Genomic DNA, 18,087 nt, shown 5'->3' on the forward strand with positions numbered 1-18,087 from the left:
TGCTGTAATAGATCCCGAGACCTCTAGGAGTCTGACAAACTCCGTCGCTGCAAGCGCGTTTCCCTCTGGATTGTTGTAACAGGGTTAACCAAAAAGTTGTTAGGTGTATCACAAAATACAGAATTCTAACTCTGCAGAATCATTACTTTACTGATTGTAGAATTGTTGCTCATGACCTCATATCATCCTCCACTGCCATTAGACATTCTACACACAAATAAATGAATACTTATCCTTGCTAGTATTATAGAAATTTCGGGAGCTGCATTTTAATTTCTGCGATTCCCGTAAAAAAAATGTATAAGTATCAGTTTTCGTGAGTATCAATTTTCGCCTTTTTTCCCAAAAGGCGAAAATCACGAAATTTTGTACGTTCCAAAGTTAGTAACAATAAGGTGAACAGCTCATTCAGTCTGAAAGATTTAAACATTTACTTTTTAACTTAGAAAATATTTATATTTCCCACGTTGTAGTAGTTGGACGATGAACAGAAAAGAGAATTGAGTAGCATTAGAACGACTCAATTCGCTCTTATTTATACAGTATTGTAAAGAAAGACTTCAAAGATAAATACGGACATGGCGAAATGATTTGAACAAAATAGTTGATAAATAGAAAAAAAAGACATAACACAAGAATGGGGGTTCAGAAGTTATTACAACAAGAATTACTCCATCTAAGGAGGAACCCCGCCGAACAGGGCTTAACTTTGTTGAGCGGACGAGACGCGGTGCTGTCCTAGTGGTATTACCGTAAACGTCCAATAGTAACGACCCCCCGAAAGCAACGTAAAAAAGTCGTTACCTCTAGTAAATCCCTAAAGTAGCGAGCCTAGCCCCACGCCAACTCCACCTTCCCGCCAAAAATAACGAGACCAAGGTTTAACACAACGTTATTTTAATTTTCCAATCAATAGTCAAGTGAACAGGAAAATGAAGTTTTCTTTGCATTAAAATTCAAAATTCTTTATGTCATTTTCAACAGGAACGTCGGTAATAACGGAAACGTTTCAGCTTAAAAAATATTGAAAAATCGGCTGATTCTCTTATGCGGTAGTCCGGTCAAAGCAGGAGTGCGCCCGAGAGTGTGTGAGTGCAAGGAGCTTAAGGAGGAGGAATAGAGATTCCTTGTTTCCGTGAAAAAAGTAAGGTGATTAAAGGGCTCAGAAAAGAACTCTGGGAGAAACTTGCACAACTTGTGCCTGCAACAGAAGACACGATGCAGACATGTAGAGGACAAGTCCTCTCTTTATGAAGGGAAAACCGGAATTCAAAAAAGTCGCTTAAATCAAGTTAAAACGATAAAATAACCACACCAAGAGCAAACAACATACGTACGGAATAAGGTAAGCCATTTTTATTGATAATTTTCACTTTTAACTACCTCCATGGATATCTTGTAGAAAATCCCATATAAACCCTTATAATTCGATGCCGTATTGTATGGCTTGTGTGGTTCATAGAGAGAGCTTGGGCTGCCTGTGGTGAGAGGTACGTGTCACGTGATAGCTTGTGCATGTGGCGAGGCCTCGCAATGTTGTTATTTTCCCCTCAGCTGTGTTCGCACTTTGGAGTGAAAGAACAGCTGGAGATGAAAGGAACCTTGTGAGTAGTTGAATTTTATGTCTAAGCTTTGCATTAGCTCAAATGCTTGATAACTTACAGCAGGTAGGATAAACGACGAGTTTACTTCGCTCGCGGTACTTTTAATTGCAAGCCTGAGATGTGTTCATCAGTTGTCTTACGATAAAAAGCATTCCCGGACCTCAAGTTGCATGTAAAACGCTGTGAAGTTTACTTGTTTTAAGTATGTATGGAACTTTGTCCAGTCTGTTTTGTGCTTCGAGCGTATGTTTTCCTCACTGTCGTCTCTCTTGTAAGCAAATTCGGGACAAATTCTTGTGTTCTCCGCTTTATTAGCTAGCGATATTCTTCGTAGCCATAGTTAAATGTGTTGCACAAACGTGTATAGTATTACTATATGTGTTTTTAAATGGCCTTTGGCGGATTGAGTGGCGTCGAACCCCCTAAACTGATTCTCAAACGTTAAAAACATGAACGGGTTTGAAATAGACCTTATCACGGTACTTGCAGCTAAATACAGGAATTGCACCGACCAGTGATTGGAAGTTAAGGTTACTGTAGACCTTCAAGGGCCTATATTGTTCAAAATAATTATTTGCACCAAATTCAAGACTTCTACTTTATCTGAATTTTGCGGAAAAAATTATTTTAAAAACTTAAAATGCGAACGAGTTATCTACAATAACGTAAATTTTTAAAACCAGTCAATGAACCGCAAACTGTTATCAGCCAATTAAAATGTGTCAACCTTTGAGTTGAGCAGGAACAATTTTTGCGGCAACTGATTTCATCCACAGAGTAGTATTTCGCTTCTTTTGGTCTTTTTATCCCGTACGTCTTGCAATTTCTCGCACAGAAATCTTTGCTTTTGTTGATTGTTTTTGTCTCTTAAGTGATAGACAAGGCAATTTTGCACGGTCTTCGTGTTCCTACATTTGAAGTGCAAATTGCACTGATCTTCAAGCGAATGTTTCGTCGATGCCCTGCTCTAGCTTCTTCTGGCACAGACGTTGATTGCCACGGACTTACCGACGAATTTTATCACTGATATCTGACAAAGCAGCTTCTCCAAACGCTCCTTTCCTCTGCTTCAAAGAGTGTTTTTCCATATTCTAGTAAAACAAACAGGCCGACGAAATACGCGTTTAGAATTTTTAAAAAATGTGAAAATATCCTCACTCGACTCGGTAGGCCTGTTCGAGGTCATTCCGCTAGGCCTATTCCTCTTTTTTCCCTTTTCCTTCTTTGCCATTTATCTGCTGATTCGGTTTATAAGCTGCTGAATGTTTCACAGCAGACTTCCGATGTAAGATATAAAGATATACTGTAGATGTAAACATTGCACGTTTATTCCTGGGAAGCATTACTGTATCCCGCCGGGGAGTTCAAAGCTGCTTTTCATTGGTTGGTGGCATGGCCACATTGACAACCGCTTCAGTGAGGTGCGAAAACTGTGAAAACTGTGAACTCTTTAGGCCGAAAACATAGGGTTTATTTTTGCGTGAATTACCTCTATTTAAATGAAATAATAGGGTATGTAGATTTATCGGATTTTAACGAAACTTGGCCAAAATCTTCGTCAGATATTAGCGCACCAAAGTTTGTGAGGCTTTTGTGAAAATTGAAATAGTTTTCCTGTGACGTTCCATTGAGTAACAGCAGTCAGAAAATTTCCTATTGTCCAACGTTAAAAGGGATTTCCTAAGCAACCAATAGAAATATCGAAAAAGCGTCACACATTTTGTTAGCCCATCAACTCCTGATTGATAATGTCCAGTCAGTTTGTCCGTGGTAACACAAAGGCTGGCAATTCAGTTTAGCCAGTACGGTCATTTTTGCTTCTACAGGCTTGTGCGTGCCTATCAAAACAAAAGTAGCAAAATATATTGTTATTTTCGGAATCTACAGTTTATTAGCTTAACAATGATATATAGTTTACCGCAGTTTTCTTTAAAGCAGTGTATAAAGAAAGCATTTTCCGGCAGGCACCCCTGAAGGTCTACAGCAACCTTAAAAATAGCATTAGTCACGCTGTTGAGCTCAAGAGACCTGTAAATCATGTAGGCATTTGTGGACGAAAGTTATGTTAGCATTAAAAATGTTTCCTTTTTTCAAATCAAATAAACACAAGCTTTGATATTATCGCTGGAAGATCAGTTTTCGGGTCAAATCTACATCGGTAAAGGGGTAAATTTATGGCGTGGATTTGCTACCTACCATTTGTTATTCATCGTCGAAAATACACCACTGAAACAGCAATAACATTTGTTTTTGCTTCAGTATCGAGCAGTTTGCGTTTGTTAATTGACTCGCTGTGTAATATGTTCTATTAGCAAACGTTTTGCTCTTGGTGCAATTCCTTTCTGTAATGCAAGTCTTAAGGTCATTCCTCACATTTGCGTTGCGCATCACTGCGCATAATTTATGGCGTCATTAGTGCGCGCTTGGGCACGCGCATATTGAAAACATGACGGATTTGCCTTGATATTGAGCTCTGTCAGTCGAAAAATGGCTCTAGCTCACCAACGAGCATGGGCACCCCAATTTTTTTTTCCAGTCGTTGTAATCAACTAATCATAAGCTTTGCGTGAGAAAAGACTGATCTAAGTTCTATTGCTGAAAATTGAATAAATAAGAAAAATAGCAGATACACTGTGGTCTTTTCTATTTTGCAGTTGGTAACCACGTCAAGAAATTTGGTTCAAATTTTTAATCAAGGATTTAGCTTTCTGTCTGAATCAAACTTAAACGTTTATTTGTGTCCGACACAATGTATTGACTGTAGTTTAATGCGTGTTCTTATGAGTCCGGGCTTACAAAGATGTTACAATTACTGGGAATGCGTTCTTATAATAAGCATTAAGTAATGCAAAAATGGGACATTTTCGATGCCTCACTGCTCCTTAATGAGCATGGGCACACCCCTTTTTTATTTCAAAATTGAAGTTATCATATGACAAATATTCAGTGGACAAAGTTTGAACAAAAATCTATTGTCACTTTTATTTCAGAGGAATTGCCTTAAGTACAGGAATTGCACCGGCTCGATTCGCCGACTTCCAGTGGTGAAAAAAGAAAAAGCCGAATGCGATAATCTTTCTTCCTTCAGTCCAAAGCCTCTGATCTTCACTAGCGAAGTTATTTTGTCCACAGCTCCCGTTCTGAACCTGTGTTCAAGCGGCTGCTTTTCCTGCCTTTACGCTTTCAATAATTAAATACAGGAATTACACCAGAAAGAATACTCGACTTTGGTGTCGATTACATGACGTAATTACGAGATACCGCTGTTCAGAAGCCTCGCACATTCACCCAAAATAACAAGAGCAGGAAATACAGAGGTAAGACTAAGACTGGAATGTCCCTAATTTAATTTCGTTTTTAATTTAATGTGTGGATGATATTGTTCGGGCGGGACATATATAGTGGCGAAAAGCGTCTATGTAACACAAAACAGCCTTCCGAACACAACGAGTTTAATGACAACAGAGAGAGTCACTAGCAACACAAACAATGTCGACCTTTCATCTGGGATTACAACCTTGTAGCAAGCTGTAATAACCTGCGAAACATGACAAAGATTACCCTGCAAAGTGAAACTAGAAACAAATTATCTAACAACTTACCACATGATGAAAGGACGGCGTAAGGGAGAGAAATCACAACTTAAGTGTACTATACATGAGCGCTTCTCCACGTGCGATTGAAAAGTGAACAAGCTACTGAAGCATTATGGTCTTGCGTAATCTCTGTGGAAAATTCTGGAACCATGGAACGGACTTAACATTAACGACTTGTTGTAATTTATTACAAGACTTCAAAGTTATCTATATTGTGGTATCAAGATGAAAATGTTTAATTTAATTTCCGAAGTGCTTCATATTATACCATCTCACAAGGTCAGTGGGGATTCTAGGTGTTGTGGGTTTTCAATTTAAGCAAAACTATTTTCCAAGGAAAGTTTGAATCTAAAAACTGGATTCTGGAAGGGGATGGGGGTGGTGGGCAAAAGGTACATACAGAGGAAAGGGTATTGGCACAAAGCAAATGCTACACTGATTTATTACCTGCAACATCATGCCATGCCGGCTGCAAAGTAGAACTGATTCAATAACATGCCAACATTAAAAATATTTCACTGCAAGTGTATGATTATCTGGAACTAATAATTTTTTCAGTGACACTATATAGATGCAGCTGTGCATGTGGTATTGTAGGATCTAGCCCTAGAGTAAATTGAAATTAATGACTTGTAATCATAAAAAATATCAGTATATTATATAATAAATTTTCAAACTTTTAAGGAGCTCTGTCACGGATGGCACATCTTGAAAAGTTGAGTCTAGGATTTTCAAGTTTGTCAATTACAAGCCTTCTTCAATCTGCCTCTTTCAAAGCCATAAGTCGAAGTTCCTAATAAAAGACATATAATACAAGAAGTGCTTCGAATATGTTCTATACTTTACCTAAAGTAAGAACAAATTATGGAATATTCAACATAAGATTTAAGGGCCCCAAAGTATGGAACTCAATTAGTGAAAATGAGCAAAACATTTGGAAATAGAACATTTTACACAGAGAGTCAATCAACGAAGGAAAACTGCTTGATACTGAGGTGAAAACAAATATTATTGCTATTTCAGTTGTGTATTTTTGATGATGAATAACAAATGGTAGGTAGCAAATCCACGCCATAAATTTACCCCTTTACCGATGTAGATTTGACCCGAAAACTGATCTTCCAGCGATAATATCAAAGCTTGTGTTTATTTGATTTGAAAAAAGGAAACATTTTTAATGCTAACATAACTTTCGTCCACAAATGCCTACATGATTTACAGGTCTCTTGAGCTCAACAGCGTGACTAATGCTAGTTTTAACTTCCAATCAGAGGTCGGTGCAATTCCTGTATTTAGCTGCAAGTTATTCAAGTATCACGGTTTTTGACGCCATCTTGACAGGTAGGCAAAACGGTGAGAAATTACAATGTTTGTATGGTTATCCGATGGCAAATAATGTTTTCCATAATTGAATTTGTGAATTAAAACCTTAAAATACTTGGTTTCAAGAAGATTGTATTCACCATTCTAATTAATTTATTCATTGAACCCCGATTCAACAATTTTCTCCTACCTCCCTTGCTAAGTACTGTTTTTGTCCAAGAGTGTTCAGTCGTCAGGAAGGTTCTTTGACGAGAGGGGACTAGAAAGGCGTGCATTTTTTCCTGATAAATCGAGAGATTGGGTACGAGTTTGTTGAACACCTTGAAGATTGAAGTTGGCCATTTTGTTTTCATGTGATTTTCTTTCGTAAATATGTTGTTTTTGGCCTATCGGCTTTTGCTCACACCTAGATGAAAGCTAGTAGAGGTATTTATGACTGTGGTAATGTATCGTTCACAACAGCACGGTCGGCAAGGTCAAAGAATTGATACAAGACACCCGGGAAGATAAAGCCAGAAAGTGAGATCGTGATTAGCTTTTTTTCTTGGCAAGAGAACTTGATGGTTTCCACTCGCTTTCTCTCATTATGTAGTCTAAGGTAAGCTTAAATTCTTGCAAGGTTTTGGTTTCATCGTTTCTTTATTGTTTTATTTTGTACGGACACATTGAAATTCTGCCAGTGTTAGTATCGCAAGCTCCAAATTTGTAAGCTTGCTTTTAAATACTTGGGGGGCAAAAAATTCGAACTGCCTTATCTTTTAGTTTTGTTGTCGTTCATACTACATTTCTTTTGTATTCCATGCAGTTCGACCAGAGTGAAAATTTCTTCACGGATGATAAGCAAGGCAACCTACATGTACAATTGAGTTAATACACAGTGCAATATTTTAGTGATGGATGAACAAATTAAGTTTAAGAGACTGTGTAGATCTATTTTTTGCGAGAACGATATGCTGTCCAATTGTGTCGAAAAGCCGGATGCATGGTGGCTGGTGATGTGGAGTTTTTTTTTTTTGTGCCCCTAGAAATGAGAGATTTAAACAAATTGACATCAAAACTTGAATTATGGAGAAGAGAATGCTTGTTACTTGTCAACATAAGTATGTTCTGTAATCGTTGCAAAAATCTATTAGCAGAGACATATCTGCAATCCTTTTGAATATTACTGCATTGCTAGTGAGACTGGCACAAACAATTACCAAGATATACAGGAATAAGATACCGTGATTTTTGTTTCCAAGAAAAAAATTATTGTTATTTTACTTGCATGCACTATAATATGTAGTATCCTTATTATCATATTGCACCAAGCTGGGGGACTTCTTCCTACAGTTGACCAAAGGTGCACTTTTTTCAGGCTGGAGGTATTATAAGACTTAACAGGACAGGGATTTCAAACATCAATAATTTTGATTATTTATCCCAGAAATAAGATCTGGTGGGTCACATTACAGTACCGCTCAAAAGTAAGTTACCACCTCTCGTCTCGTTTCTCGCGAGACGAGAGTCTCGTCTCAGGAAACGAGAGTCTCGTCTCGCAACAACCACTGAAGCGTATATTTTGGAATAAATTACAAACCGTTAGCTTGTAAGAAAACGATTAATTTCTCGCAAAGCGGTGAAGTTTGCCCCGTGAGAGCATTTGGTTTTGTGGGCTCTTGTTTTACATGCCGCTTCAAGGGAGCCAACTTTAACTTACAAGCGAAAAACTTAAATGAAAGTGATGAAAAACGAAGGTCAAAGACGTTCGCCAAAACTGTAGTTCGATGGTCGCTTTAATCATTTCATTGCAGCATGTTGACTTTACGTAAGTATGAACAACAGCTCTTACGTGAAAACTTGCTTCGCAAGACCCAATACTATCATCGCAAATGAAACAACTGAATGGAAACATTGTTTTTATTCTCAAATCAAGACGGTGGTGAAAGTGCTTGAGTAATCGATGAGTAAAGTGTCAATAGTTTCCCGATTATTATTAGTCCGTAACGCAGTGAATTTGTATAAGTGTGTGTGTCCTTTGAACTCGCTTTTGAATCGTAAAACCGTTGTTTTCATCAATAAAATTGAATGTAAACAATCGTAAAAAATTGAAGTATTAACCACTGCAAAGTGAACTTCGGTAAATCTGTACATGTTTCGTCTGACAGCGAGAAAGGAAGGATCTCTCATGGTTTCTGGTAAACCAGGCTAATAGGAAGGAAGGATCTCTCATGGCTTCTGGTAAACCAGGCTAATAGGACTCGACAAAAATCGTCTCGATATAATGGGTACTCGATATGCCATGAAGACGTGACTCGCTCAGAAAACAAGACACGTTTGGGAAACATTCGGAAAAACGAGACTCGTTTCGAATAACGAGTCTTTTTCCAAACGAGTCTCGTTTTGAAAGTCTCGTTGAAAACGAGACACATTAGGAAAACGAGACACGTTCGAAAAAGAAAAACGAGACTCGTTTGGAATAATGAGACTCGTTCGGAATAAGTTCGGAATAACGAGATTTAAAACGGGACTTGTTCGGCAGAGACTCGTTAAAACGAGACTCGTTAAGAAAACCAGACTCGTTCGGGAAACGAGACTTATTAGCAAAAATACTTCGTGAAACCATTTTCGTTTGTGAAGGGAGCCTAGTTAATTATTACGTTCATTGTCTTTTCATTAAATTAACAACCCGACTAATTGATTTTGCTTTTAATTTCAATGTTAATTGTAAATTTTAAATATTAAGCAAAACGTTTTAGTCGCAGTCTTACAAACGATATAAAGGCAACCAGAAACTGTGACTTTAAAAATTCTTAACCTTGAAGCCACTTCAGTTGTTATGGATGGTGTCAAAAGCCTTGATAATTTAACAAATGAAACGTGAAAAATTTTTATCTCCAAAAGGAAGTCTGAACATGGGGCGCGGAAGGGTTTATTTGAAATATGTGTCAGTTTCATATTTGGCAACGTTTTTTTTTTATTTCATGAATAACTAAGAAATTGATTGGCCAAATATTAAGCTTGCTTTAAATTGTTGTACTAGAAACTACATCATGAAAGCTACATTGTGTAATACATAAGGTAAAGAAATAAAAGATGATTCTAAATCAACATTCTTATCCATGAGTTGTGCCTTTTTATGTCATTAAAAATCATTTGCATCCTTAAATTTTTTTTTCTCAACAGTAACTCAAATTTGGTAGCCCATAGGTTTCATAAAGGGCTTCTACCATTCTATCTACAAACTGCAACTTGCTCAGTATTGAATCACAGACCTAATTGGTAAATAATTAAATAAACGATCCGTGTTACTTTAATTAAATAAGAAAACGATATTAATTGTCAGAATAAAAACAAAAATTGCCAATCGAAGTTTTGAGGAGGAGATTAGCATAAACTTCCAAAAGGACTGAAGAAGCCATCAGGGATAAACGTTTACGGGCGCCTTCCACTTGAATGGTGGAAAGTTAAAAGGAAAAGCCTTTTCCACTAGATTTTTTCAACAAAAATAAATAAATAAATAAATAAATAAAGAAATAAATAAATGGAATGAGCGACTGGTGACACTAGCAGAGTGTCCAATGAATAAATGACTCTCTTGTTGCAAAATGCAGAATCCAGGTTCTCACACGCTTGCCCGGTTCCTTGTTCATGAGAAATTAAATCTTGCTTTTCTTTTAATAGAAAATTGTCATCGGTTTTTCTAAACAGATGGATAACGTCTCTGAAAAGCACTTCATTCTCGGCTAAAAATGATACAGGCGATTTAAAAAGCTTGCGCTTGAAAGTCTATTTTTTGTTTGCTAAAAAAAATACCACAATAAACCATTTTTTTAGTCACTAGTCACTACAATCTGCGACTAAATTCAGTAAGCAACTTTTTAGGCCAGACTTAAAATTGAACTTTAAAATCAACCACACCTCGAAATACAATACTCCAACCCTTTCCTGCATTCAATGTTGTACAAGCACAGAAGGAAAAAAAACGAATTTATCAAGGGAGAGTGGGTAAAATTTAAGGAAATCAAGGCTAAAATAATTCAGAAATATTGTTATCTCAACGGCAATGTGTGGGCTATTGTGTCGCAGATTGTAGGCAACTTTTTCGTTCAGACGATATTCTGTCAATATTATCCTAAGGAAAATACATGCATTATTGTATGTACAAACTGCAACACGATCTATCTATGTTATCCTAAGTAAAATACATCGAATTTACTATGCTTTAAATAACATGTTAACGATGGAGTTGGAGATTCATCATTGAAAATACCCCATCAGTCATGCTGCGGACCTCTTTGGAACATGAGCTATAATTCAGAAGTGAGGGTAAAAGAGATATCATGCCCTTGAGTCGCGATTGTAGGATTTTGATCTATTTTGTTTGTCCCTTAAGATGTCCGTTTATATGATAATCGTTTTGTAGGCAGCATAAAAAGAAATCGCAAATTTTGTTCTGAACCTCAGAGTTCGCACGTTAATGAAAGGCGCAGTAATGAATTTAAAATCTGTTTAAAAATGACAAGTTTAAAACGGACAAAATATTTTTAAATCAGTTGTCAGTTTTGTGGTTTCCTTCCTTCTCTTTCTTTTTCTTCAGTCTTTTGGCTGTTGTTCTGTTCCGGTCCTTTCTTTTCCTTTTTTTCCTTTCTAAAGACGTGCCTGGCACGTCATTGTTATCATCGCTCTTCTTATCGTCTCCATCTTCTTTGGCATCAGTTTCTGCATCTGCAAGGATAATAACACCTTTGTTACTAACCTCCAACCAGCCCAGAGTAATCGTAAAATATCGTTCCCAAACACAAACACCCCCTATTTAATTTTTAACAGTATTAAGTTTACATAATGGCTGAAGGGGCACGAAAAATAAGGAAACAAATAATCTATAGAACAAAGAGAAAGATATTCAAGACAAAAGGAAAATCGTAGCCTCGTACCTTAAATGAACGTTTCGAGTTGATATTTTTTTCAACAGAAAACTAAATGAAAAGTTCTTACCTTCCAGGGTTTTTGACAGTGCACCTTCTTGGTAATTATAATTCCCCTTGAAGGAAACCTGTAAAAGAACATAGAAGGGAAGTATTCTACCCACAAGTGTCAAACAGTTATCCCGGACCCTTTAAACGTAGGATGGCTGTTTGACACATATGAGTAGAATACCCCCCTATCAATTTACCGAACTAAACGGCCAAGAAACAAAGAGATGTATTGTGGTTACGTTGATATTATAAGAACCTGCCCCGATTAATTGATTTGATATGAAAATTAATGCGCGGTTAAATTAAGTTTCTGTGTATCCTTACTACTCCTTACTTGAATATGGATGAAAGTTTGGAAGAATTCTAAGAATCTGGTCCCAAATGCCTCCGCTCACGAGGAGGCTGCTTTCAAGTGTTATGGCTCTATTAGAGAGTCTATCGAGCGAGGGTAAAATCTTAAGAACCTGTTCTCAAGTGTCCTTGTCCAAGTCTATCGACCGGGGGTAAGGTGCTTCATAAAGAAACTTGTCTCGAGCGATCCAGCAAAAATTACTTAATACTCGTTAATACCCCTCCCATGCCCACCAATGAGTTTTTGAATCTTAGATAGACTCTTAGGAGCCTGGTCCCAAGTGTTCTGGCTAGATTAGGAAGTCCATCTACCGGGGTACGTTCCTAAGAGCCTGGTCCCAAGTGCCCTGGCTCACGAAGAGCCTGGTCCCAAGTGTCCTGACTCGATTAGGAAGTCTATCGACCGAGCGTGAGTTGGCTAACAAAGAACCTGATCCTGAGTGACCACGCTTAAAATTAAGGACATCTTCACCGCAAGAAGTATGGATCTCGAAAACGTCCCATTTTCAAAAATGCTCCGAAACTTAAGCTGCACATCCAGGATAGTTATTGTAAATTTTCACAATTTTGAAGCGAAGTTAGAACTAAACAGTGTCTAGTACATTTCAAATACGTTTCTCGTTTCCATTTGTTGGTTCGAATATTAGATCAATCTACGTCGTTGTTCTTATTACACGGCATGATTAACCTCCACCTCACCCGGTTTATGACCAATCGGAAGGAAGAAATTTCAAGTTTTTAGATGGCTAAAACGCCGTGAATAAACAACCATATCAAATTTTATATTTCAAATCCCAATTTGAGATCTTGTATAGATTTGATCAAGCCAAAGAAATATAATACAATTTCCATCAATTAAATATGCATACGTTTGCACCAGTTTTTTCGGAGCAAAAGTTTTCAGAAACGCGAAACAAATATTATGGCTGTCTTGGGCTTTGAAATAACTTTCGAAAGAGATAGTTTTTGCATCAATCCGTTCGGTACTTTCCGAGAAATGACTTTCAAGCAGGTTAGAAATTTGAGTCTTGGCGCTTTGTGTTAATCATTCATACAGGGGAATGACGTAAGTTCTATTAATTGTTTAACTTTGGAGAAGCATGTATAATTTTCCTGCCTTGTGAGCGCTTTGAAAATATTTCCAATGCTAACAGTATGGTATACATGTAGTTTATCTTAACCCCCCAGATTTTCAATTTCGTATTTTCTATAGTAGTCGCGACCCGATGACACTTGGCCATTGCCTGCGCGATCTTTGACAGCGTGATGCGAAGCTTAACATAGATCGAAAAAGATTATCATAAGGCACGGGGATGTGTGCTCTCACCTCATGCTTTAACCTAATTCAAACTTGCGCATGATACAATTTGGTAAATAGAAAATAATACATGGACGCGTCTGTCTTCAAGTTTCTATCAGTAAAACGATCACGGTGGGCGTTTGTCAAGTCACTTTGTACGTACTTGATATAAATTTTAAATTTAATTAATTATGAAGTGAATAAAAATCACATGAAGCAATACGTGACAATCGGCGCGCCTTGAGTTGCCTCAGGATGCGAGTTACATCGTTTATATAAGAAATAGTTTTCCCGCAAAATTCATAAGGGATTTAAAAAGAAGGTTGAAATGTTTAATTAGCACAATTAACACTTTCTATTTAGCAGCGTGTCTACATTTGAAAAATGAAATAATACTTAAAATTTTTTGATTACATATATTTCTTCAAAAGACTGAGCACAACATTGAAAAAGTAGCTGATTAATTGTGCTCATATCTATAGTGTTATTAGTTCTATTTTTGACGTTGGTTGTGGGTTACAAGTCAGCAGTAGCATTCTTCATGCATTAGATATGTGTTTGTGTTCTGTTAAAACCAGTTTCTACTACTGAAAAGTATGACACGTGACTAAGTAAATAATACGTAACAATTATTGTACATACGAAAGCATGATTTTAAAATAAACGGAATACGTACAAAGTAAAAAGTATGTTTTCCTTCTGTTATCTCCCAGAACTTGTATTTGCCTCTCAGCTGCCTTTAGAGCTGCCGGTTAATCGAACCACAAAACAAAACAACACTGTATAAAAAGCTCGATTTCAGCGCGGGCAGGTTCGTAAAACGCGATAAGCTCGAAAATAAAAAATATATATATCTATATGTATATGATTTTAACATTTTTAGCATCAAATTTTTGTTACAAAAGAAACAATTATCTTAAGACGGATTTTATAATTCAGTACTTTATCTTCTCACTAGACTGTTCAAACATTGAATAAGCGCGAAAATGAGAAGCGAACAGCAGGCTCATACTCGCGCGGTGAAGGGTCGTAGCATGAAGGCCATCTCGTTCCCAGGGTCTCTGAGCTTACCACTCCCCTGGGGGTGGTAAAATGAGAGACCCTGGGAATGAGGTTGGCAGAAAGCAAGACCTAAGTGGAATGCACGTCATGACGTCACCGGAAATGATCTTCACTACTTGCCGCCGTACTGCCACCTAAGTATTAAAGGTGTGTAAGACGGTGTGTACAAATTCTCTTACATTTTGAAAATAGTGATCTGAAAATATATATGTATATCGTGAAGATATCATGAACTGGTTTTCACACATCATCCATCATGGCGGGAACATAGAGGCACGAAATATAGGGCAAATCAAAAAAACATTCGTCTCTGAAAATAATTCTGGGGGTGGGAGTGCTGGGCTTTGTCATTTAATTACTCATTGAAAGACCTCCTGTAGCGAAACGTTTCTCGGAGCACGCTTTTAGTCCAAAGTGTAATCTTAGTGTTTCACTGCTCTTCACCATTATAAATCTTTCATCGAAGACGTTAAGCATGGACCTGCGATATTTTACCGATTTAAGGCAAGCTTCATCGGTAAGAGTAATAAATTGGCTTAAAAACCGATCTTTACTGGCAAATCCGCTCCACTGTGGAGGATGCAACCAAGCCATTACAGTGGTTGAAAGATCGGATGTCCACGTCGACGGATACCAATGGTTAGTATAAAGAGAGGGTATATTAACTTAAGAGTTGTATAATTTAAACCATTACTGAGCAGTAGGGCTGCAAGCACGCAGGAATGCTGGGTCCGTTTCTAGTGAGAGCATAAACCATGGCTATAGCGCGAGCTACAGAATGATTATGCGGGAAAAAAAAGTCCGTAAGCAGTCTAAAGACATGCGGAATATGTACTTTATCTTAGTATATGCAAACCCGCGTCGATCGGACAGAGCATTCGAAATTCCAATAAAAAATCGTGAAGCGTGCTTCTTCTTTACCTGAATGATTTGAACTAGCGATTATACGTGGTCTGTTGAACGAAATGTAAAAAACATCGCTTGATAGCCTGCTGCGAGCGTGGCACTATCACGCGCTTCATGTTCGCTCCTCTCGAGCTCTCCTTCTCACTTGCCATGTTGGATGGCAAGTCACGCAAGTTGGGTATACTCGTATTATATGTTGAACCATAAATGCGAGCTTCATTATTCCATTGATATTTATCATACGTCATTTTCGGCTTCTAGTTTTTGAAATACAAAAATCTAAGGGAACGCAGATATAAGGAGCGTGTAAATTAAGAAAACAAACCACGACCGCACAGAGAAATACGGGCACAAAGTTTTGGCGCGTTCTCTTGACAAAAATGGAGTAATAGTGCTGGGACTACTGGAGCAATATTGCGGGAAACGCATTCGTTGGGATTTCACACCTCTATCTCGAAGATCGTGTTTCGTTCTTGCAGGCTAACCGCATTGCTATTGTATAGCAAACGTCCAGAAGACGAGACTATGTCATATCTCGGATATGTCATTGCTAAAAACGCAGACTAAATAATTCTTCCCGGAACCCCATAGCAAATCTCTTACCCAAAACGCACTCCGTTTGAAGCTGTAGAGTGAGCCATTCCGCTTGGGCGTAGAAGATATGAGACCGAGAACTACTGTAGTAATATCCCTTTTAAATCTCTAATAGGGGCGTCCAAAGGAATTCTGAATTTGACACTGGTTCTATTCCTTTAGGAGATGCAGTACTTGCAGGAAGAAACGAAGCATCAGAACTAACAGTTTTTTTTGCCAAGTGGCCAAAAATCCCATTGGGGGAACTTTTAATGATGATTTACTTCTGGTCCACGGACCAGAGTCGTAAATCCACCGCTAACATGATGTCCATGAATAACAACCTAGTCTGCACTGTTTTCCGAAGTTTGGAGGACGCATGTTCAGCGGACATCGCAACACACCCTTTTATTCCGTTTGGGGGAACAGCTGTCGTGAAGTGCGACGAAAGCAAATTCAATCACAAAGCAAAGGTTAGTTAGTATACATGTCTTGGTTGTGATATTGCTGCTTTGTCAAATTTGGTTGAATTCTTTGACAAATAGTTTCACTAATCAACAATCGTTAACTCTATTAGTATAACCGAGGAAGAAGAGCTCTCGACTTGTGGGTCTTTGGAGTCATTTCAACAGCCACGAGGCCTGCAAAGGGTTATTATGAAGTGGTGGCGAGTCGGGATCGTGCGACACTGTTGCCAATTCTTGCAAAATGTCTCCAACCAGGCAGTGAAGTGTACACCGATGACTGGGGGGCCTACAGAAACCTGGACCAACATCGGCCCAACCACGTCGCTCGACATCGCGTTGTTGTCCACGCAGATAACTTCGTGGACCCAGTAACTGGGGTTCACACTCAGGAAGCCGAATCTGCGTGGGCAAATTTGAAAGGCCCCCTCAAAGGACGGCGTGGTATCTCTCGCGATGATCTCCAGGCCTATCTGAACGACAGGATGTGGAGGCAATGGCGAGGACTGGATCGCATCATAACAAATTTTCTCCTGGCATTGTCTTCACAGTATAGAGACTATATTGTGTAATACATACTTAATCACTGGTCCCGAGGGAAGCAGTTAGCTTTGTTTTCCCGAGAATGTCGATGTTTCCCGAGACGAAGAGGGGAAGGGGATTGGGGGGGGGGGGGGGGGTGGTGTAGGGCGGGAAACCAAACAAACTTTTTCCTAAAGGACCGGTAATTAAGTGCTTTGTTATATAGCTGGAGCCTGTGTCACAGTAGCCTGCGTGTGTTTACTATTTACTACTTACGTCTTGCGTCACAGCCGCCCTCCCCGAAAGAAAAAATCGGTGAGGAACCTCTACGTTTTTTTCCTTTCGGGAAGAGTGCCTGCGTTGCAGGCTACGTTTAGTGAAAAGTAATAAATCAAGTAGAAGAAAAAGTAACCTCTGGTTAGTGAGAGAGCGCGCAATAATTCTGTAATTGTAATTTTTAATTTACGGTAATTGTAACTGTAACTGTAATTACGTGACCCTAAATCAACCAATAAGAACAAGCGTGATATTCAAATTAACTCCAGCTATATAACAAGATGCACTTAATGGCTGGCCCCACTTGAAACAGAGTTTTGTTTCTCGTAGGTCAGTCATGAAGTATTTGTTATACCTTCCAATTCAAAAATAGAATAAATCTAAAATGTACCTCATGCTTACTAGTTTTGGTTTGTTTAGTTCTAAGAACTTCATTGTTCTTAATTCTGTACAATCCAAAGGTTGTTTTCAAGTTTTTCTCTTTTTTTTTTTGGTTGCTTTACTAGGGGATTAAGAGCTTTTTTGCTTAACTTCCTCTGTTATGACTTGAAAGTGTTTCTTTGCCGTCACTACGACGAGCAAGTTATTAGCTTGACTGACGCACAAATTTGCCGGATCTTCAACACGTTCGAATTGAAAGTTCGAGTTGTTGTTTTTATAGGGCGAGAAAAATTACACGTGACATGTATTTGAGTTGGGAGGTATAACAATGAACTTTGTATTCCAGTTCATTACAGGATTAGTTACCCTTAGCTATAACAAAAACATAAAGTGTTGCGAAAGCTTTTGAAGTTTATTGAAATGAAAATCAGTGGAACAAATTGATGCGCAGTAGAATAATTAAGCGTAGTAAATGCGATGTATTTTGCTCCGGATAACAGATAGATCGTGTTGCAGTTTGTACATACAATAATGCATACATTTTCCTTAAGATAATTTTTACAGCATATCGTCTGAAAGAAAGATGGGCCTACAATCTGCGACACAATAGCCCACACATTGCCGCTGAGATCACAATATTTTTATATTATTTTAGACTCGATTCCCTTAACTTTGACCGACTCTCCCCTGATAAATTAGTTTTTTCCTCATTTGTGCTTGTACAACATTGAATGTAGGAAAGGGTTGGAGTATTGTATTTCGAGGTGTGTT

The 18,087-nt window shown here is 38.2% G+C and overlaps 1 long non-coding RNA gene across 2 annotated transcripts; it reads left to right on the top strand.

Annotated features, from left to right (window-relative positions):
* The first annotated feature begins 381 nt into the window (after positions 1-381).
* LOC145466403 (uncharacterized) lies at positions 382-16,791 on the top strand. Of its 2 annotated transcripts, none has more exons than XR_014041881.1 (3): positions 382-1,604; positions 4,595-8,709; positions 8,753-16,791. It is a non-coding gene; the product is annotated as an uncharacterized LOC145466403 (long non-coding RNA). The 2 variants fall into 2 exon arrangements; XR_014041882.1 differs by having other exon boundaries at positions 4,595-4,921; positions 6,474-16,791.
* The last annotated feature ends 1,296 nt before the right edge of the window (positions 16,792-18,087 follow it).

This window comes from Orbicella franksi, chromosome 13, assembly GCF_964199315.1.
Source record: "Orbicella franksi chromosome 13, jaOrbFran1.1, whole genome shotgun sequence".
NCBI classification, from domain to species: Eukaryota; Metazoa; Cnidaria; class Anthozoa; order Scleractinia; family Merulinidae; genus Orbicella; species Orbicella franksi.